Here is a 24,605-nt window from a genome sequence, read left to right on the forward strand (position 1 = left end):
CTTCTTTCTCTCTTTTCTGTCTTTCTTTCTCTGAGTCGAACTGTGATGATAAAAATTAGTGCAAATCCTCAAAATATACGGACATGTCCACAGCCTACAAACACTGGCATATATTAAGTTTGTGGTGCCACACTCTACTTGTAGTTTCAATTTAATCTGAGTTTTCCAGGACAGGAGTTCTCTTTATTAGTATGTATTATAGTTTGTTCGGTTCGGTTTGAGCTAAATGTTGAGACCAAAAGAGATAAGATTATACCAATTGATGTTTGGGATAAGCAGACCCAAGTACAATGAAATGCTGCAGCAAATTCCTCCTAAACCAAGACTGGCCTCATAAGTAATCACCAGCCAAACAAAGTGTTGATTTCAGCTAAGATGTTTTTATTGCAGTTCAGTTAGATCAAAATTTGCAAAGTACACAATAACCATGGCAGATATGTTAACAGAATAACTTCATAAAAGACCTACTGACATGAGCACTGGTTGTAAAAAAGATTGACTTATTGAAGACAAGGTCATACAAAATCCTTTAATGACTGTTGGGACAGAAACGTCCTCTGCATGGCATACATGTGTGATCCCCTTTCCTCAGTGCTCGACCGCATTTGTATCTGGTAGACTGACTTTTATTTTGCCGCTAACATTGCGCTATTCTAAATGAAGCTGAAGAAGCGTAGGCCTGTCTCTGATCATGGGATCCTGAATATGTTCTGTCACTTGCAGAGGTGCACCAAGTATGCTCTCAAAGTGGATAGTGGACTGTTCTCGGTGTCTTTGGTAGAGCATGTAAAACCGTGGTAGCAATAGACCATGCCTTGAAATTGATAGTGGGACTAGACCTTGCTATATATGTCACTGAGGATGGAGACATGGCTACCTTTAGAAATCTGATGAGGCCTTTGTTAGCAAGGGGCTGCTGAATAGCTCTTCATGAGCACTGACATTTGTTTGATGGTAGAGGTGTTACGGGGGACTGCTCTTTCTGTTGTGCAGGGTGAGAAGGTGTGAAGGTCAGGTCTGCCCTTTTGTTTTGATCTCTGCTGATATAGCAACACAATCGGTTCACTATGCAGAGTTAAAATTAGAAAAGTGGGGAGACAAGTCTCACAACCATTAAAAAGGCTTACGTAAAGAGTTCCACTAAGAATGAATAAATGCGATGGCCACAATGGAATGAAGGAAAGGTTAGAACAATATAATCAAAATACAAATGAAGACACATCAACTCGGGTTAGAAGACCAAGACTTACTAGAAACAGCTTGGAGATGTATCAATAGTAGCCCACATGGCAGTTGGTCCACACAGTCAAAGCCAGGGTATCGGAACCGTTTCCAGACCTGTAAACTCACAAAGAAAGCATATCTGCATACTCTGTCTGTGCTAGACATGGTAAAAAGAATTCCTTTATAGGCGGGTTTAGCACACGACAACTCATAACTGAGGAAAAGCAGCAAAGAAGTAACTAGGAAGAAGTATTAGGGCGTCTGACATCAGACGTCTCAAAGTGAAATGGAAATTGTAGTCCGCTCACTCAATCATCCACGTGGGTTGTGGCAACATAACTAAAGACATATGGACGATAAAGTCCAATACAGGGCAAGGCAACAAAACACAAATTAAATATAGACCACTTGCCATTCATTGTCGTAATGAACCACTGTGCCAAACAACCATTGACGTACCTAGGAAAGGGTATTAGCGCGTCTGACAACACATCTCAATATGAGATGAGGATTCTAGTTCAACCACTGGACAGGCACATGTGACTTCACCCATAACCAGAGCCATATGGACAACAAAGTCCAATACAGGGCAGAGCCAAACAACGTAAATTAAATATAAACAACATGCATACATACACTTAACAAACAAGTGTGCACGTAAAATGTGACAAATAACCATGAACATGTTGCCAGTGCAGTCCAATGCCATGAAGAACAATCCAACATAAAGTAATTATGAGCCACATGTCACATGCTTCCATGAAAATACTCATGTGCTTGATGTCAGAGAAATTCATGTAATATCCGTCAGAGATATTCTACAAATCCGAAGCCATGCACATGAATGGGGTGACATGTCCAAGGACATTTGGAAAATAAACGTTGAACAAAAAGCACAACACTATAGAAAGACAACGTACAAAACAATCACGTTAGATTAAACAATGGGGGCCTGGGACTAAGAGGGAAGACGAAAAAAAACATTGTACCCAAAATAGTATAGAGTGAAGGAAAATAAAAACAACGTTCTCATAAAAAAATGCAAAGATGATAAGATCAAACAATATTGCTAATATGTACAAACAAGTGATTACATTTTGGCAAAAGTGACCAACAGGATTGGAAGTCCTTTAAAAACGCAAACCAAGTGTGTAAGGCCCGTAGGTGTAGACAGTCTGTAAACCTTTGTCATTGATGTTGAGACCTGTAACTGCAGAGTGCAGACGATCTATCCATCTGCATTGCAATGTCATCAAAGTCCAAGAGACAGTGACTTTAGCCGTCTTTGCCACTTGTTCAGTGACTTGCCATTTTAGATATTGTGCTGAGTGTCCCATTTTTTGGAAATTTTTACCTTGGGGCACAGTGGTGATCCCACAATCTTATTCTTCAGTGACTTTAGCCGTCTTTGCCACTTGTTCAGTGACTTGCCATTTTAGATCTTGGGCTGAGTGTCCCATTTTTTGGATTTTTTTTACCTTGGGGCACAGTGGTGATCCCACAATCTATGCTGCTCCTTTGTAGAAGAATCCTACCACAAATCTGTTGGGTAGTCATCCCAATGTAGAATGCATCACATGGGCACTAGATTGCATAGATTACATTCTGAGAATTGCAAGTAAGAAACAATTGCACATTGAGATGTTGAAATACCATAGTATTGACACACTGCGCATTCTACATTTGAAATGCCCAATTACTGGACCTAATCCCAAATTTGAGAAATGTGGGTAGCTGGGATGGTCTCACAGGCCAGTCAGACTGCACTAAGTGATCCCTAAAGTTCCTCCCTCTCCTGAAAGAGAAAAATGGGGTGTTCCAGAACAACATCTAGTTATCTCAAGGAGCTCCAGTTTGAGAGAAGAAGTTTCTAGATGTGAATACTCACTGGTGTAAATTGGGTAAGAAAGGTCAGTCTCTGTTGAGCTGATGACTTTTTAGTAGAGGACAATACGTTTTCACAATGCGAGAACCAGACCCTCTCGCCTGCTCTTGTGAGTAATCGTTTATGCTAACCCCACTCTAAAAGAAAGGAAATAAGGGTGTCTGACGCTTTGAAGTATTCGTCCTTCTAGGTACAGTTTCACCAAATCCGTAGAAACTGACCGAAGGGCAAGTTATTACAGAAAGTGTGTGAGTAAAAGCTAGAACACTGCAGTTAAGAATTATTTTTGGTTGGTTTAGGATTTAGGGCCTGATTATGATGTTGGTGGGTCAGGCCCACCGACATCTGACATAGCGAGCTACCCGCCGTCAGGATTATGATGTTGGTTTCTCCCAGCCATTCCATTGTGGCCTTTCTGACATGGAATGGCTGTCAGAAAGTGACATTGGATGCCCCTATCACCCCTGCCCCGTCTCTATTGGGCCTTGGCGGCACCTATGGTGTCCCCATAAACATCCTTGCACCGTGTGGAAGGGATGTTCAAAAATATCCACTGTTTGCCCTCACAAGCTTACATTGAACAATAGATATTTGCGACCACCCATAGGGCGCTCACATCATAATACTTTAGTCGGAACTGCCGACCTAAGGTCGGGTGGTTCCAGTGATCCAGCGGGCTATAGAAAATATATCATAAACAACGCTACCCAACTTCATAACCTATAAACAAAATTCTAAACTAAATATGGACCCATTTATAAACCTGATATATTTTGGGCCTACTGAATCAGGTGGTCAGAATAAATCTATATACACATTATCTACACACTATATACATATTTATATATTTGCAGAAAGAAAATTGTCATTAGAATAAAACCCAACCATTTAAATGACCACCATAGGCGACGTGATCTAGCTAATGGTAACCTACACTTCTGAATAACCAAGACCAGCTTGTTTGTCAAAAGTAAGATTTTATTTTCTAAATTATGGTATATAAGTTGAAAGTTTTATAATTGAAATTTATTTGCAATAAAGCAAGCATGATGGTAAGAAATATGAGAAAAATACAATTTAAGCAATTGAATCAATTTTAAAGAAATTATATAAAGTTTAGCATTTCTAAAACCTATTTCCCTATCTGAGCTAAATAGACAGAAATTAAAGTAAAGTTCTTTGAGGATTCTTACGTGCTCCACGCAAAGTCCAGCAGCACATCACCCTCATCAGAAAGTCAGAAAGCAGCAGCCAGCCCAACCCTAAGGGCATGACTTTTTATACCTTTCTACGCTAACTAAACTAGCAAAGGAAAGTTTTCAGAAATCCTCGACGTCCCATTGGCTGAGAGTGACAAGTGACATGTCACCCGATTCTTAAAAAGTTCCACAAAATCACGTCTTACAAAGACCATTGTCTCTTCCACGTGAAGCCAGAAGCTTCCTGCGTTTGCAACTTTGTATTAAGTCATCCTCGCAGCTTCCATAGTCTTTCAGTGCAACTTCCGCGGATGCCAAGTTAAGGACTGACAAAAAGTTCACTTTCGACCTTGGCCATGTCCGACAGAATGATGTCAGCTCATCAGTTTTTGCTTTGTGAATGCAGCTTCAATAAACGTTTTAATTCAGAATGGGCGTCTTGTGACTTTTAGTAGAATTATAGATCAGCTCTTTTTCTGCGGTTCAAATAACTAGGCCCAAAAGCAGGCAACTTATGTTTTCTAGTATAAAACAAACACAAGAAAAGTATTAATGTAAGAAATAAAGTATTTTCTGTATCCACCCCATGGTTTACTAATTAATTAACCCACCCGATTAATCAAAATGTTACCTAGCCATTGCAAACAAATAAAGCAGCGTTTATATTTACCAGTCTCCGTTTTTCTATGAGACCCATATGCACCTAGAATAGTAGAAATGACATCACACAGACAAGGAAAAGCAAAAACAAGCACATGCTTCGTTTAAGTTTGCAGCAGTTAGTAATGACAAAAACGAAAACAATAAATTATTTTATTATTTTGCACGAACAAAAAGATGCAACAAATATGCACGTTTATGAGCACACATGTTAGTCCCCCCACGTGTAAAGTTTAATCTAAGTTGTATTAGTACGACATATCACAAATCATTAATAATTTTATTCATGTTATGGAAATGTGACTTTGCGAGTTTAAACAAAATTTTGTTTTCTATCTCGCTCCATCAACTCCCTCATCTGGTGATTAACAAATCACCACACCAGCACCCAAAATTTTGGTAAATTAAAATTTTAAGAAATCGATTCAAATTCATTTGTATTAGTAAACCTAAAAGTCTGTTTCAGCATAATCTTTGCAATTAACATGACGCTCTCTATGTAACTCCTGTAACTCGATCTCCCTTTCCTCTTCTTTTCTGAGTTTATAGATTCTTTTCTTTTCTCTCAACTGTTTCTTTCTTTTATGTAACAAACAACCTACTTTAGTCAAAATAAAAATGAATACTATTATAATCAAAGGTGCCAGAATCTTGCCAAGAATTGAACTTCCGATATTATGAAACCAGTTTTTAATTGCTTGAAACCTTTTTGAAAGTTTCCCTGTAAAATCTTCTTCTTCTAAAGGAATTATCTCTGAATGCATTTGTGTAATATTCTTAATATACATTTCAATATTCTTACTTTCATCCGGTATATATGTACAGCAATGTTGGACATGTAAAATGCCACAGACTCCTCCCTCTTTTGCTAGGAGTATGTCTAAAGCAAGGCGATCTTGTATTACCATAGATCTAATTGCAATAACTTCAACATTTACTAATTGAAACCCATCAGCAGTGTCAGTTGATAATCTATCAACTATAGTGGACAATTTTCTGATTCTCCCTGCATTTAGGGTTATACCAACAAAAGGTATTACAGCTTGAAAAATATCTCCCAGAACTTCAGTAAAAGTTTCTCTTTTAGCTCTATTTACATAATTATGAATTTTAAACAATCCTTCTGAATCTCTGTCAACATGAAACACTTTAGGAAAAACAATTCCCACATAACAAGTTCCATACCAATGGTCTGGAAGGTTATAGTAAGCTTTGTCACCACAAACAAAATAAATTCCAGGAAAGATAGGATCTTTTCCACCTTTAAATCCCCAACCTCCCATAATCTGATAAGTATCTTCACAGTTACTTGCACCTACAAAATAATTATCAAAAAGTGTATTATCTCTTCTAATGCAAAGTTTTCCACTAACAGGTTTGTCTATGTGAATTGCAATATTTTCAAGCATTTTGCCATTTAGTTTCTCATCCTCTTTTTGCCAGAAGGATGACTTAGTCTGCTTGACTAATTCATTTCTCTTATAAATTGCTCTTCTCTCCTCAACCATATTCAAAAATTTCTTTCCTTCAGCACTTAATTTACATGTTAGATTATTCTTATAAGCATATTCATAAGTGAGTTCGTTAGTAACAAGGAAATATTCTCTCATTTGTTTTGCTTTCTTATGCTTATTTAAAGCATTATCAATCTTAACATTAGCAAAAATCTCATCATAATTTGAATAGTAATATTCTAAACGACCAGTTTGATAAAATAAACTAGTTAATACACTACATGTTACAGCATAAGTGAGAGGAAGCATATTATATGTTACTCCCTCGGAAACAGAAGCAGGTAACTTAACACAGACATAACAGTCCTTTGCATCCATTACCTTTACATATTCACTCAAAAGCTTTGTGAATGTATTGCTTGAAAAATCACCTATTGATTTATCTTGATGAATGTTAGGCTGATGATCAATAACTTTTGCAGATGCACTATGTTTAGTTTGGCTAACCAGAGCTTTGCTTGTTATGTTAACTTTGTGTAATTCTCTATTCATTTCTAAAGGTATAATCACAGCTAGTACCAACCAGAGCAGAACTAAAATGAGCAGACATACCAGAGTCATCTTACAGCATCTTTTAAAAACAGAACATTTTGAAGTGTTCTCCTTAACGTAAGGCATTTTTAGGTTAGTTTTAGCCTTAAAAATAAAAATAAATTTTAAAATTTATATACACCCCCCTTTTAAAATATATTTTTCTTTTATAACCCTAAACAAGATTTCTTCGACCTTATGTCATACATAAGTTTTCTTATACTAAACAGTTTTTCTTCGACCTTGTGTCAACTAACAGGATTTCTTCAGCCTTTTGCCAATTTAATAATTTTGTACTTTAATCATTGTCACTAATTTCTTGGATTTCGTTTTCTTCTTCACTACTATCATATATGTCAATAACAGGTGGAATTACTAAGTAAGTCCACTCAGGAGACTTGTATTTCTGGTTTGGTCTAATTATTCTCTTCCCTTTTCTCGATATCACTTCAATTTTTCTTCCAACTCCAACTTCTTTTCCTGGACTCTTTTGACTACTGATTTCTTCAACTTGTTCTATTGGCTTTTTAATCAATCTTACTCTCAATCTTCCACCAGGCCAGTAGTCTGCTTTTCTCACGTATTTCTTCTTTGGTTCAGAATTATTTGATTCTGACTTCCAAGTCCTTTTCTTTCCGTTTTCACTTCCACCTTCCACGTCACTTTCTTCAGTTTCGTAGTCTGAAATTTCAATTGACTCAGGAACTTCTCTATTCGGCAATTTCACTCCTTCAGGAACTTCACTTTCTCTTCCATCACTGGTACTCGGTAATTCGTTCTCCTCCTCTTCCTCAATTACCTCTAGCTTCCCAGATTTCCGATTTTTGTTCCTTACTTCAGAGTTTGTTCTCTGCCTTTCGATACTCTCCTGGTCTGAAACTTCTTTTGGTTCAGCTTCTTTATTTTCAATAGAGACAACCGAATTTTCAGTTATCTTTCCTTTTAACAGATTCTCTTCACCTTCAGAATCTATTTCAATTATTTCTAAGTCTTTTCTTGTCAGATTTCCATTTACTGGCACAGTTTCCAGATGTCGACTTTCTTGTCGATCTTCAGAATCTGGAATTACTTCACCTTCTGTTCTGTCTTCTGCTTCAGAATCAGAATCATCTGTGGTATCACTTTCAACATCAGAACTCTCAGGAGTTGGTACTGGAATAGTATGGCTTGGATGAATCCAGCGCTTCAATCCTCTGCACTTTACAGCATTAGTAGTGATCAAGATTACCTGCCTAGGTTTCTGCCATCTAGGAGATAGACAATTCCTCCTCCGATGTACTTTCGTTCTGACCCAATCGCCAGGTCTCAGATCATGAGTCAAAACTTTTTCATTTGATTGAGCTTCAGTTCCCACCTGATTAGACACAGAAGTTACCATATCAGATAACCTTTTACAGTAATCCAAAATTGCACTGTCATTTATGCTCAACAGTTTACCTACAGGTACAAAAGCTTGCCTCATAACTCTTCCCATTAAAATTTCATGAGGACTCAGACCTGTCTTTTTATCTGGTGTACTTCTTAATGACATCAAAACAAGTGGAAGAGCATCAGTCCACTTCACTCCTGTCTCTAGACACATTTTTCCAATTCTGTTTTTGATAGTTCCATTTATTTGTTCAACTACACCTGATGCCTCTGGTCTGTATGCACAGTGTATTTTCTGCTCAATGCTCAAAGCTTCACAAATTAACTTCAACAGTTTGTTATCAAAATGGCTTCCTCCATCACTCTCAATAGTGACTGGAAAACCGTACCTTGGGATGATTTCTCTGAGCATTAGTTTTGCTACTGTAATTGAATCACAATGTCGTGTAGGGAAAGCCTCTACCCATCTTGAGAATAAGCATACAATTACAAGTACATATTTCAAACAATTGTGTAAGGGCATTTCAATGAAATCTATTTGTAACCTGGTAAAGGGACCACCCTCTCGACCAATTATTCCTGTCCCCACCACTGATTTCCTGTTTGGATTTATTTGTTGGCATGACAAACACCTTTGACAAAAAGATTCTGCAATCGTTCTAAATTTGGTATTGAACCATGTTTCTCTAAAAAGCCTGACCATAGAATCTCTTCCTAGATGTGCAGGACCATGATATAATCTGGCCATGTCAGCAATCAAGCAATTTGGTAAGACTATTCTGCCATCTTTGTAAACCCACACTCCATCTTCTTCACGTGGTCTACAATCTGATCTTAACCATAGGTCTTTTTCTTCATCATCTGCTTCGTTTTGTAAATCTCTAATCTCATGCCATGTTTCTACAACAGTTGTTAGCATTAATGAATTTGAATCAGTTTCTTTACTCCTCTCCCGATTGTATGAATAATTTTTCCTTGCGCAGTACTTTGCTGTTTCGTCTGCGAAGGCATTTCCCTTGGAAATATAATCAGTTCCTCTAGTGTGCGCTGCACACTTCACTATGGCAATTTCTTTTGGCAATTGTATTGCTTCAATTAATCTTCTAATGAAAACTGCATTTTTAATTGGTGATCCTGTTGATGTCATGTATCCTCTCTGTGACCAGAGTTGTCCATAATCATGCACAACTCCGTACCCATACTGACTATCAGTAATGATGGTAACTCTTATATCTTTTGATATTTCACATGCACGAATTAAAGCAATCAATTCAGCCACTTGTGCTGAACGAACTCCTTCAAGACATGATGCTTCTTCAACATCTACAACTGTACAAACTGAGTATGAAGCTTTCAAGACACCTCCTTCGGATCTTAAGCATGAGCCATCTACAAAGTAGACAAAATCCGATTCAGATAAAGGTCTGTCTTTGATGTCTTTTCTGGGTTTAGTGCAGAATTCCATGACATCTAAACATTCATGTTCAGTTTCAATATCATCAACAATTTCAGAATCAGGCAGTAATGTAGAAGGATTCAGATTCAAACATCTTGAAATCGAAACATTATCTGCTCCCAGTATGATTTTCTCATACTTTGTCAATCTGCTACTTGTTAAATGTTGAGTCTTACCTCTTGTCAGTAATATTTCAACTGAATGAGGCACAAAAACTTTCACAGGAAATCCCATAATGATTCCTTCACTTTGTTCAAGACTGATGCTTGTAGCTGCAACTGCTTTCAAACAACCTGGCAATGCTTTTGCAATTGGATCAAGAACTGCAGAGAAGTATGCAATAGGTTTCTTTAAATTTCCATGTCTCTGTATTAATACAGATAATGCACATCCTTCTCTCTCACTGCAATACAGTTCAAAATCTTTCTCATAATTTGGCATACCCAAAGCAGGAGCTTGGCATAAGCTCTTTTTCAGGTTCTCAAAAGATTCCATCTCAGCATCATTGAGAATAATTGGATCTTTTACATCTGATTTGGTCAGTCTTTGTAGTGGTTTTGCAATTACTGAAAATCCACTTATCCATTGTCGACAGTAACCTACCATTCCCAGGAACATTCTGACCTGTCTTTGTGTTCTTGGCGGTAACATTGCTTGAATCATTTTTATTCTCTCTATTGTTACTTGTCTTTTTCCTTTTGCAATTCTGTGACCAAGATATTTTACTTCTTGTTTGCAAAACTGTAGTTTTGCTGGAGACACTTTATGTCCTTCTTCTGCAAGGCGATTTAACAGAATTATTGTGTCTGTTACACAATTTTCTCTTGTCTTTGCAGCTATTAACAAATCATCAATATACTGCACCATCGTAGACCTACCTGGTAAGTCTAAATCTTCTAATGATCTTTTTAACAATTCATTAAAGATTGAAGGACTTTCTGTATAGCCCTGAGGGATTCTTGTCCATCCAAGGGTCTTACCTTGGAATCTGAAAGCAAAGATTTCATAACTGTCTGGGTGTAAGGGAACAGTAAAGAATGCATTGCAAAGGTCAATGACTGTGTACCATTCAGCATCATGTGGAATCTGAAATAGAATTACTGCTGGATTTGGAACCACAGGACAACATGGAATGACAATTTGATTAACCTTTCTCAAATCTTGTACGATCCTAAATGTTCCGTTAGACTTTTTAACTCCCATAATTGGTGAATTACAAGAACTACTCTTCATTTCCTTTAATACACCTTGTTTGATTAACTTTTCAATTATAGGTGTAATACCTTCAATTGTCTCTGTTTTCATTTTATACTGTGGAGTGTTTGGAAATTCTATTCCCTGTTTCAATGCAATTTTAACAGGATCTACGTTTTTCATCAGACCCATCTCATTCCCAGTAAAATCCCATATTTCAGATTTCACTGTTTCCTTTAGCTCTTCAGGTAAATCCTTTTCTTCAAATGCAGGAAACAATTTTGTTTCTTCTGCTTCCATCATCATCATTGTCATTCTATACAAACCATCTTCCTCCATTGTTTGTAACTCAACTCCTTCAGGAGAACAATATATTCTGCAATTCATTTTACATAGGATGTCTCTACCTAATAGATTTACTGGACTACTATTACAAACCACAAATCTGTGTTTGTCTCTGTAATTTCCAATTTCAACTGGTACTGGATCAGTTAAGTCTGTTTTAATTTGCTGATTACTTACTCCCACAACTTGGATGGTATCCCCAGAGAGAGGTAGGTTTTCAATTTCCACTGATCTAACAGTAGAACGGGTAGCACCAGTGTCCACTAGAAAAGTGATGTCTACATCATTAACTTTCCCGTTTACATAAGGACCAGACTGGTCAACCTCAAGAGTGGCTCCAACAACACACTCTTCCTCCTCTCTCGGGCACCGTCAGCAATAATCATCAGAATCACTGTCTTGACTTTCTGTTAATAAAAATTGTTGTGAAGCATTTTGCATTTGAACTTTTTGCTGCTTTTGCTGTTTTTGTGGTTTTATTACCTGTTCACATCCCTGAAATCCCACGTTTGGATTATATTTTTGAACTCCCCCACAATTCGGAAAAGGTGGTTGTGGCAACTGGTCTTGACGATTATTCACCTGTTGTTGTTGCTGTTGTTGTAACTGTCGCTGAATATTAAATTCATTTAACCCCTGTTGCATCTGTAGCTGTTGCTGTAGGTTAACACCATTCTGCATCTGTGGATTCAATAAGGGATTCTTTGAGTTTCTAGGAGGATGAGGACACTCGTCCCTCCAATGTCCAATTTCGCCACAATTAAAACAAGGTAATCTTTGTTTCAGCTCTTCTATCTTTGGGCTAAATTTCTTTGGGAAATTATTACCTTTAAACTTTCCTTGTATCTGGTTTGTATTTCCAGTTTGAACAAAATTAGTGTTCTTGTTTCCCATGCTGGCAATCTGTTGCTCAGCCACCTTTACCTGAGCCCACATGGCTTTCTCCTTCAGCTTCTTCTGTTTTACTTCTAATTCATCGCTACAATATTTTGCTTTTCTTAAAATATCATCTACAGATAGTGCTTGCCATCCGACAATACTAGTTCTGATCATTTCTCCAATTTCAGGTTTTAGTCCATAAACAAATCTATAGATAAAATGACTCATGTCTTTTTCATCTAATTTTTCATAGCCACTGTATTGTTTAAAGATTAACAATAGTCTTTCATAAAAAGAATGAACTGATTCTTTTGTTTCTTGTTCTGTTCTTTCTATTTTAACCCAATCAACTTCTTTGGGTGGAATTTTGTTTTTCATCCAAACAATTACTTTCTCGTAGAAATCCATTACAAGTGGATTTGGGGCACCTGTTTCTTTAATTCGCTCAGGTTCTGCTTTTGGCCAACTAATAGATATTTTACATTCTGTCCAAAGATCAGATGGGACTACAATGTCAAAAAATCCATCTAAATCAATCCACAGAACTTTTGACACTTTGATAAATCTATCGACTTGCCTGTACCACTCAACTGGTTTCTCCCTCAATTTTGGAAAGTCATTTGTGAATAACAGAATGTCTTGTCTTGACCATGGGACATGAACATATCCTCCACCTGCAACTTCTCTCATTGGAAATTGTTTTGACAATTTTTCCAATCTTTCATCTTCCTTCCTTTTGGTCCATTTCACTCTCCATTTGTTCAGTTCTCCTAGCTTTTTGATATAGACAATCAAATCTTTAATATGAACTATTCTTCCCATTGAGTTCAAACTCTCAATGTCACTTTCTGAAAAGTCTAATCTGTAATGCTTTGCAAAATTCTTTTGTTTACTTACATCAATTTCAAGTTCTGCAGCTAGATCCTCTAATTGATCATATTTATTTTTTGTTTTCCACTGAATACTTTTGCAAATGAATAGTAGCTCATCATCCCGATAGTAATTTAAACTATCTGGTCCAATTGTTCCAATTATTAATTCTTTTATATTTGCTTTTAATTTGGCCACATCAAGTTTTGGTGTGGTTACCCTGACTTCAGGACTTCCTACATCTGACATAGCACCCATTGGTGTTTTTGGAGATAAATCCTCATTAAAGGTTAAATCAGGCATTCTCGATCTAGAATTGTTTAATTCAGTCAAGTCTGAATAAAATTTTTCAGTAGCTTTTTGAGTTTCTGTATTTAAAGGAATAGTTAATCCGTTTTTGTTTGTATCTCTTTGATCAAATACAGGCTGAACAGGACCTATTGTTACTGGAACTGTGACAGCTTCCATGCCTTTTGTCATTCTTTTAATCAATTCTTCTTTAGACCTTAAATATTCATTATAATCAACATCCTCAACATTTCTTGTCTCTCTTGCATAATCTTTTGGAGGTTCCCTTGCTCTTGGAGTCATTGTAAAATGTCTACCTTCATTTCGAACATTTTCGAATTCTGATCTTCTAGGAGTTTCAGTGATTTCACTATTATTTGGATAAAGTTTAGGAGCTTCACTAATTGGAGGTGCACTCGGTGAAGTTTCAGTAGAAACTACCGGAGTAGACCATGATCTAGGAGGTCTCAAAGGCTGATTAGACTGTTTCTTTCTAGCAGTTGTATATATTTCTTCCATAACTGCATCCTCAGATTCACTTTCCATAGATTTCCCTGTAGGAGAACCCATTACCATTTCATGAATTAAATACAATCCTTCACTCATGTTTCCCTGTCTCCACATTCGCAATCTATCTTCATGAGTTTCTCTTTTCCATGATGGATTTTTAGAAGGTCTTTTAATTCCACTAGCTTCTCTTTGTAACTGATACATCTCGTCTTCCCACTCAACTAAAGCTTCAAATTGAGTTGGTCTCGGTTTTGGAACAAGAGCATTCATTTTCTCTCGTAAGTTTCTTAAAACTCTTACATTAAATGAACCATCATCAGGCCAAGCTAAAACACCGTCGTTTTTAGTATAACGTTTCCAACTGTCGAACCATAAGACAGTATGATATCCGTATTCACCTTCCATGTACGCTGCAGGTGTTTTATACTTATGAAGTAGTTTACCACCTCGCGTTTCGATTTTCTTGTCAGGTGAAAATAAATTTTTAAATTTCTGAAATAATGTTGTCTTTTTCTCAACATGTTTAAAATGATAACTCATTTTTAAAAGTTAAATTTAATTCACAAAAACGTTCGTAAAATATTTCCGGGATGTTCCGCAAAACAACCAATCCGTGCGCGAAACACACCAACAAGCCAATGGCAGTTGAGCTACGTCACTTTTCTGCTCAACCAATAAATTTAGAGTTTTTCCGAACGACCAATCAGCTCACAGACCGTCAGAGATTCAAGAGCCAATCAGAATACTGCTTGTGACGTAGGTCACCCAATCCCAGCGCGGCTCTGTGACGTACACAGCAGCTGCGGTTTCTCGCTTCTCACTCCTGGCGCTTACCCCTCCTTCACAAAATCTTTTCACAGCGCCATTTTAAGGGTACTTTTCAGTGTAAATTAATTCTTAACAATGACTATAAAGACGACATCTGTTCGTTTCACTATTTAGGATAGTTTACATACATTCAAGTATCCACACTTCGGAATAGACGGCGCTATTCACACTAAGGATAATATTCAATTGTCAGTAGAGTAACCTTACCCCACCCTTCTAACACGTATAATTATGAACTCGCTTTGCTCTGAACCCACCGCGAAGTGAAAGTTCTAAGAGTTCCACTTGAACATAAAATACAATTCAAACTCGCACTTTTACACGGAAAATTCCCTAATTTCAAACACACATGAAATCCGTACAGGACTCTCACCTGTTTATAGAATTCATGCACCGTTAGTAAAATAACGACGTTATCCGTACAGGGCTCTCACCTGTTTATAGATATGAAACATGTACCCGTACAGGACTCTAACCTGTTTATAGATAATCATGCACCGACGTTAATTTTACCCTTCACTCAAGCTCGGATATAACTAATACTCTCATCACAGTGAGTTTTATGGAAGGCGCTTTGTCCCTATTCTCATGCTGTTTTGATTTCTTAGAAAATCCTCACTATACAAGATTCAGACCTAGCCCTAAAACTGTGCTGCTCGGCGACAACACTATGGTACACGGCGATACCTCTTGTGATACTCGGCGATATCACTACAAACAGAACAGATGGCTTGCGTGACTAATTTCTCGCCACACAATCTATACCGGTATAGCTTACAGATAGGCACGAAAAACGAACTTAACATGTGTTAAAACATCGATCCTATTTCCATACCATGACGTAACCCTTAGCAACCAACATATTACCTTGGTTACCTCTTAGCAACCATCAATTTCTGCTACCAGAGAATTGATCCAGCGGGCTATAGAAAATATATCATAAACAACGCTACCCAACTTCATAACCTATAAACAAAATTCTAAACTAAATATGGACCCATTTATAAACCTGATATATTTTGGGCCTACTGAATCAGGTGGTCAGAATAAATCTATATACACATTATCTACACACTATATACATATTTATATATTTGCAGAAAGAAAATTGTCATTAGAATAAAACCCAACCATTTAAATGACCACCATAGGCGACGTGATCTAGCTAATGGTAACCTACACTTCTGAATAACCAAGACCAGCTTGTTTGTCAAAAGTAAGATTTTATTTTCTAAATTATGGTATATAAGTTGAAAGTTTTATAATTGAAATTTATTTGCAATAAAGCAAGCATGATGGTAAGAAATATGAGAAAAATACAATTTAAGCAATTGAATCAATTTTAAAGAAATTATATAAAGTTTAGCATTTCTAAAACCTATTTCCCTATCTGAGCTAAATAGACAGAAATTAAAGTAAAGTTCTTTGAGGATTCTTACGTGCTCCACGCAAAGTCCAGCAGCACATCACCCTCATCAGAAAGTCAGAAAGCAGCAGCCAGCCCAACCCTAAGGGCATGACTTTTTATACCTTTCTACGCTAACTAAACTAGCAAAGGAAAGTTTTCAGAAATCCTCGACGTCCCATTGGCTGAGAGTGACAAGTGACATGTCACCCGATTCTTAAAAAGTTCCACAAAATCACGTCTTACAAAGACCATTGTCTCTTCCACGTGAAGCCAGAAGCTTCCTGCGTTTGCAACTTTGTATTAAGTCATCCTCGCAGCTTCCATAGTCTTTCAGTGCAACTTCCGCGGATGCCAAGTTAAGGACTGACAAAAAGTTCACTTTCGACCTTGGCCATGTCCGACAGAATGATGTCAGCTCATCAGTTTTTGCTTTGTGAATGCAGCTTCAATAAACGTTTTAATTCAGAATGGGCGTCTCGTGACTTTTAGTAGAATTATAGATCAGCTCTTTTTCTGCGGTTCAAATAACTAGGCCCAAAAGCAGGCAACTTATGTTTTCTAGTATAAAACAAACACAAGAAAAGTATTAATGTAAGAAATAAAGTATTTTCTGTATCCACCCCATGGTTTACTAATTAATTAACCCACCCGATTAATCAAAATGTTACCTAGCCATTGCAAACAAATAAAGCAGCGTTTATATTTACCAGTCTCCGTTTTTCTATGAGACCCATATGCACCTAGAATAGTAGAAATGACATCACACAGACAAGGAAAAGCAAAAACAAGCACATGCTTCGTTTAAGTTTGCAGCAGTTAGTAATGACAAAAACGAAAACAATAAATTATTTTATTATTTTGCACGAACAAAAAGATGCAACAAATATGCACGTTTATGAGCACACATGTTAGTCCCCCCACGTGTAAAGTTTAATCTAAGTTGTATTAGTACGACATATCACAAATCATTAATAATTTTATTCATGTTATGGAAATGTGACTTTGCGAGTTTAAACAAAATTTTGTTTTCTATCTCGCTCCATCACCAGTACGCTCTGCCGTTGTGCGGACTTCATAATAAGGCCCATAGTGTCATATAGAGATTACCATTATCAGGCCTAATCATCAGGTCAAGGAAGTTTACCTCCTGAGAAATCGAGGTTAATGTAAACTGAATATGAGAATATGAGGATTTCTTTCAATGAGCCATCGATTTAAATTACTGTTCCAATTTGCTGACCCTAACCAAATCATAAAAACATCATAAATATAACGTTTCCATGTAGTTATATTGTGAGACTATGCATTGGAATCATTAAGCAGGAATCTAGTTTCAAAATCGTACATGTATAGAATGGCTTGATTAGGAGCAAAAGACGTCCCCAACACAACTCCCAATTTTTGAAGATAATATTCCCTAAGAATTAGAAAAAGTATTTTTTGTGTAACAATGCTTCTTCGGAAATCTTTAATCAAATCCTTTGGGCCTTCCATGAGAGTGGGTTGAGTATTAAGTATGTCTCTTATCACCTCTATAGCATCCTGTTGATAGATGTTCCTATAAAGGGACAGGATGTCCAAAGTGACAATTTGTTCATTTTCCAAAAATGGGTAATTCTCCACACAATGGCTAAAGTGTGCGGTGTCCCAAATGTAAGTCGAAAGCAGGGAGACAAATGGTTTTAAAAAACAGTCAATATATTGACAAAGTGGTTCAAGCAAGGAACTACAATCCGAAATGATGGGTCTGCCTGGTGGTGATTGGTCATCTTTGCGAATTTTTGGAAGTGCATAGATGACTGGAATTTTTAGGAGAGTTGTTGTTAAGAAACCTAAATTCATTATCACTGATTGTATTTAGATTGTTCTGTCTTCTCTGCCTTGGATAGCTGTTCCCCATCTTGGTTCCAGGTATTCTTTTAATCTCTTCATTGATTGATTGGTCAATTGAGCTTCGGTGCTCCTTTATTTGACTTACATTTGGCCTACAAATTTTTCCTAGGTCTATTTTGGCCATAACATTTTTTCATTTCAATTCTTAGTGGATCTCTTTAGGTAGGTCTTTTTGATGTTTGTGATACAGTTCCCCACACCGTTCCCCAGCTTTCGTCTAAATGTCCCCTTGTCAATCTTTCCTGATGATGGCTCGGGTTAACTTTTTCATAAGGGCTGAAATGTTGACCTATGAATTATAATATAGACTGCATTATCTTTTGGAATAATTTGTTATAATTGAATATTTTCAATATATTATTTGATATTGAATTTATTGTTTTCAAATTTGTCTGTTATCTTGAATCCCACATCAGCTTGCACCAGAATTCCTTGACGTGCTTGACTATTGCATGATATTTTTAATTCCATATCTGTAATTGTCTTTTGACGATGATTTGTGCAGTTAAACTCTATTCTTTAATTTATTGCAGTGTGCTACAGTTATTTAGTAGGGGAATTTATAATATTTTTGGCTCACCTCTTTTGTTTCTTTAATTTTAACTCTCCCGGTTAAACCAACTTTTGAAAATATATTGATATTACTCTGGTTCTTAGGGTTATTGGTTTGACCCCATTTATCGCTACAGTTCAGAGATACTGATACAAGCCAATTTTCTAATACTAACACTTCCTAGTGCCTATGTTGTAGGTGCTTCAGTTTGGCATCAGCCCTATGCCCCTCAGCTGTGAAAAGCATTAGTGTACACAAAGGCTGTTTCTGAAGAGCAGCATGAGAAGGACACTTGAAAAGCAAACCATCCCAAACTGGTTCTGACAATTGAGACCAATATTATGTATAGTAGGACAAATCCCAAACAATCCTACTTTGCTCCAGTTTCTAAACCTTCATGCCAAAGGAAGTGAGTGCTCTGCAGAGTACTCAACAGACTGCTTTATGATCAGGGCTGGTGTCTACTTGACAGCCAGTCTCCCAGAGTTGAGGGGACTTCCCCTGATGTCTGCAGTTTCATGTGGGGGTGTGATAGTCTGCCTTGTACCTAAAGCCTACTTGACTGCTGCGAGTGGAAAGGTGTCTGCCTTGCCTTGCAGGGGGAGAAACTGTCAAGGAGGAGCAGCCTAGGGTGTCCCAGGATGGAGGAACACTAAGAGAAAGCTGACTGAGAGCAAAGCCAGGAGCGACTCAGGCTGCAAAGGATGTCACAGAAGGTTACTTTTGGGAACCTCTGAAAGCCTATAAAATTGATACGCCCCGTTTGGCTGCAACTGATGTGGTGATTATGCTCTTCCAGTCAGAGCTGTGACTACCTTTCTGATTGGATGAACACTACTGTGGCTGCAACTGCTGGGTGAACATATTGGAAAAGGTTGTACTTGACTGAGTTTGCAGAGCCATGGTAGGATGGAGCCCAGGACGCCATTGACAAATAATCTCAACCACCATGATTTGGAAACAGTAACCCCTGTGTGATCGTTTCTCTATACCAAAGGCGGTCTGATAAAAAAAATCAAACTTTTCTTTAATTGGTCTAAAGAAGTTTTAGGACAGCTGTTGGAAATGGCCCTTTTTGCAGGATTATCTCCAAACTTTTTGCTTCTTCCTCTCTTGTTTTTCCTGACCTGTGGTTGTTGGCAATAGGACTCAGGGCACTTTACCACTGCTGATCAGTGCTAAAGTTCATATGCTCTCCCTATTGTAAATTGATATATGGATTAGTGATTCCATGTTTGGCGTGTTTGGTTTACTTGTCAGACCCTAGTACAGTGCACTGAGTGTGCCCAGGGCTTGTAAATCCAAATGCTGCTGCTGGGTTTGCAGCACTGGTTGTGCCACCCACAGAAGCAGCCTTGTAAAATTTGTCTAAGGCCTGCCATTGTCAGGAACATGGTAGACATACGAGTTTAGTATGCCTGAACTCAGAATGATAAAATACATCTTTTAGTGAAGTTGGTTTTGACATTCTGTGTTTGAAAATACCACTTTTAGAAAGTAGGTATTTTCTTGCCTAACTAGCCAAGCCTGCCTCTGCTAGGTTGTGTATTCCTTGTCTGGAGTTTGAGTGACAGGGCTGGGGCATTCCAGGAGACAGAATGAGTCCGCCCAGTGGTGAATAGAGAGATCTGCATCTAGATGGGAGAGAGGAGTTGCACCTGGGACCTGAAGAGGTCTGTGCCTTCCCCCCCACAGTGCTGGCTCCACCCCCTGTGGTGCGTCTGATGTCTCTGCCCTGCACTGTGAAAGGAGAGAAGGAATCATATCAACAAAGTGCTCCAGGGCTGTGCTTTCCCTCCACAATGCTGGCTCCACCTCCTGTGGGGCGTGTAGGAAGGCGGAATCTGACTATATGGTTACCCCCACTTTCTTGCGGGTGTTTTGCTGGTTTTCAACTTAGTTGGCCTGGGACCCTGCTATTCAGGGCCCCAGACTATCTGCTTTCTCTATAAAATTGACTCCATGTACCTTAGGTACATACCAGATTGGTTACTGGGTCACCCTTGTGAGCCCCTGTATAGTGTACCTTAGGTACCCAGGGCCTAGGTGCACCCTAGGCCTACCAGGGGCTGCAGCATGTATTGTGCCACCCCTGTAATGCCTTCCAAACTGACACCATAGGTCTGTTCACACAGCCTGGGTAAGGTAGTGTAATCAGTTCAGTTCAGTTTAAAAAACGTTATTTCGGTCAAAATTACCTAAAAAGTACAAGACACAGTGATCAATCAAGTCTAAAACACATCAAAAATTAAATTATGATTAAAAATGCTAATATTAATTAGGCACATATTCTTCATTCAGAAACATTCAGATTATTGGTGTGTTGTAACTAGACGAAGGGCACAAAGTTAATTCCGGTAAGTGCGTAGTACATTAATACATATATAATTTAGCTAAAACAAACATGATATAAAGGGAGTACAATAAACCTCCAATTTAAAAAGTGTGAAAAATGCTACAAAATGATTAAACCAGCTTGCTAAAGTAACACTATTAATTCATCATGGCAGGATCTATACAGCATTTTAGAGATTTCAAAAAAACCCTTCTGGTGCACCACATGGAGAACAAGAAGCCTGCAACTGAATAAACTATTGGGATACTAGAATCAGATTTCAGTATCCTAAACACTTCAAGACAGCGCCTATCACCAATATTTCTGTAGATCTGAACCAACCAGTGTTTCCTTGCTTTCTGATAGCCTGGACAGCTAAAGAAAACATGGAGCTCTGATTCCTCGGGGTGGGCACACACCGGGCCCTGAAGGTGGTGTAATCACCCCTTGCTTAGATATAGTATACCTATATCTACCTTTATATATAGACACATATACACCTATGGTAGGTCTCGACAATCCTGGAGGCAGAGTGCTTGGTTTTATGTGAGAGGGTGCCCTAGCATGAGCTGAGCCCCTCTGCAGCTTTCGGAACCATATCCTTATAGCTGTTCTATGATATAGCCATACCATATACTCTTAAGTGCATTATAATCCTCGCGGTTAATGCTAACTTTGGTTTGGCTTTATCAAAACATGTCATGTAAGGTGTCAAACACTTTGGAATACTACCCCCCGCCAATTCTGGTAGCGGGGGTAGCATTCCACCCTTCTAGAGGGAAAAGACATGTAAGTTACTGCTTATCGGGTTAAAGTTAAACAGAGCCTCAGCATCACAAAATGGATGTTGCTTCCACAGAAACGAGTCTGACCTCCTGTTGCTGGACGAAAATCCTACAGGGGATGTCTGGACAATAGTTTTCCTGTCCAAGGAGGTGCTGGCACCTCCCCAGACAGGGGTTTTGTGTATTGGTGCAGGGAGGGCTGCATTCAGTGAATGCATCTAGACACAAGGCTCCATGCATAGCCCGGTTCAAACCAGTCGCTGGGTCACTCCAGCCCTAGCTCTGGTGCGAAACTGGACAAAGGGAAAGGGGTGTAACCACCCCCTTCCCAGGTCCACCCATAGGAGGAACCTAGTCAGGTAATCAAGCCCCCTTTCTTAGTGTAAGTATAGGAGCTGTGTCCCCAGGACTTTGGATTATCCTGGACGAATCTTTGAAAGACATAACTTGGACCTTCGACATTCCATACTGACTGGAAGATGGAAGACATCTCCCTTGTGGTCAAGGAGTGACCACCCTGTGCAAACAGGCACCAACAGCATCTTTGCCAGTCTGCAGTTTCAAGGCTCCCATTCGAACCAGAAGTCTATGTGACTCAAGAACTGGACTTCCAGACTTCTCTGACCCCAATCCACATTCACAGCAAAGCTGAGACCCGTGGCGGACACGAGAGATGTCGGACCGGACATCTTGGACATCCTACATTTTGCTACCTGCACTCCTTTCCTGAAACCTCAATAAGTTGTCCATTGGGGTACAAGAAGCCCCATCCCCAAGCACCATTTGCACTGAAGCCCAGGCCCCCACACTCCGTGAGTTTCCCGTGGGCACTGCCTTTGCATTTGAGCTCAATGCGTCTTCCCGGTTCCTTGCCCATTGGCTAGTGAGCCCCCTGAAGATGCCATCTTGAATTTACTCTGCTTTCCTGGTTGCTCCATGCTTGCTCCAGCTTTCCTGAAAAGGAGAAGTGCCACAGACTTTGCTGGTCTGCATCAGAGCCAATCTTGACATCCTGCATGGGTTGTGATTGCCAAGGCTTGTTGGGTCCAATCCAGATACCAACATGGCAGTCATCTAGATAAATCGTGGGACAGCTTGAATCCAGCGCCTGGTCATCCTTGATGCCTCCTGGACCTCGTGGATGAAGAGACAAACTCACCTTCTTCACCTTCAAGCACCCTACACCGCCTGGTTCCTTCCTGGTTCCTTCCTGTTACCTTCCTGGTCACTGGCTAGTGACCCAGACTCTGTCCCCTCTGCTTTCAGGTTCTTCACATCACCGATCCACCCTTGGATCCACCCGGACACTTTTCCTCTGGTCGCCTGCATCACTTCTTTGCAGCTCTCCACAGAAAACGACGACGAAACCAGACACGAAAAGACACCTATGCATTCGGCTTCCCTGGGTGAGGTAACACGAGTACTCAGGGGCTCCCGTGGGTCTTGACTCTCGAAGTGTCCTAGTTTAAAAGGGTTACATCCTAGTCCATCTGGAAGTGTCCTTAAATTCCATATTTGTAACTTCTTCGTTTCCCATAGAAAGTCAATTGTAACCCGCGTCTGTGTTTAGACACTGCACGCGTCTCCCGTGGGCCTCCTACCACCTAACCTTTGGTTGTTTAGTGTAGCCCCAGCGATTCCACAGGGCCCAGGCCTGCTTTCTCACTCTCACGTGGTACTTATACCACTTTCTTAGTATATGGTTGGTGAGGCCCCTAGGGCATAACATATACTGTGCAACTTATCGTATATTAACTGTGTGACTTGTATTATATTTTGACCTCTAATCTCATAAAGAGTGCAGAGGGGTTGTGTTTAGATTAAATACATATATATATTTGATATATTCCTTGTGTGGTGTCCTTTCATTTGGTATTCAAGGGGTATATATATGGTAAAACAACTTGCTTAACTCGCCTACTGAAGTCTTAGCCTGAAGACTGCTTGTTCATGCTACCACTAGGATAGCTTTCTATAAGGTTATCCTAGCTTTCTATAAGGGTGACTTTACAACCTCCATCAATAAGGATCGATTAGACTGGTGCAAGTTGCCCACTAGAACTAGTTGTCATGCCCCGAGATCCCCGACGTGCTGTCCCTTTTAGAGAAAACCCTATAAAAGCTTCCAGAGCCCTTGGAGCGACGCTTTACGTTCTAGCGTCAAGCTCCGTTTGCTGAAGTTCCGTCTTGTTCCCGTTTTGCCTGACTTCCTGTTGGTTCTTGCGAGGACGGGTTTTTCGCCGTCCTACGTTTCTGAGGCTTTTTTCCTGCTCCCCTTGTTGTTCCGTTGCTTACTCCTTACACGGAACCTTGTTTGTTGCACCTGCTCCGCCCGACGGCCGGGCTTGTTCTCAGCCGTCCGGCCGGGCAGCAATTCCCGAGTTCCCCATTGCCTACCTGCTCCGCCCGATGGCCGGGCTTGTTCTCCGCCGTCCGGCTGGGCTGCATTCCCGAGTTCCCCATTACCTACCTGCTCCGCCCGACGGCAGGGTTTGTACTCCGCCGTCCGGCTGGGCTACTTTTCCCCGCTGTTAGCCCTGACACTTACCTGCTCCACCAGACGGCCGGGCTTGGTCTCCGCCGTCCAGCGGGATACATTTTAGGTATTTAGGTTTGTTTGCCTGTACTCACCACCCGGCGGCCGGGCCTTGTCTCCGCCATCCGGTGGGTTCCCTGTTCCTATTTTCTTCCCGCATGTTTCTTCTTGGCCGTAATCAACAATTACCTTCACTTCCTGTGTTCCTGGCCATCCTCAAAGAGTGTGTTTGGGGGTACTTGCGTGGACTCGTGTGGGGCGCAGAAGGTCTACCGCACAACCCAGAATCACGGTAACAGCGCTGTGCGCTACACTCATGTTATTGAAATATTTCTATATTGCGA

General features: G+C 39.4%; 1 protein-coding gene across 1 annotated transcript in view; it reads left to right on the forward strand.

The window, feature by feature from the left end:
- LOC144768583 (sulfotransferase 1 family member D1-like) overlaps positions 1–24,605 on the forward strand; it is a 320,008-nt gene that overhangs the window by 213,289 nt on the left and 82,114 nt on the right. The window lies entirely within an intron of this gene.

The sequence above is a fragment of the Lissotriton helveticus genome, chromosome 7 (genome assembly GCF_964261635.1).
Source record: "Lissotriton helveticus chromosome 7, aLisHel1.1, whole genome shotgun sequence".
Lineage (NCBI taxonomy): Eukaryota > Metazoa > Chordata > Amphibia > Caudata > Salamandridae > Lissotriton > Lissotriton helveticus.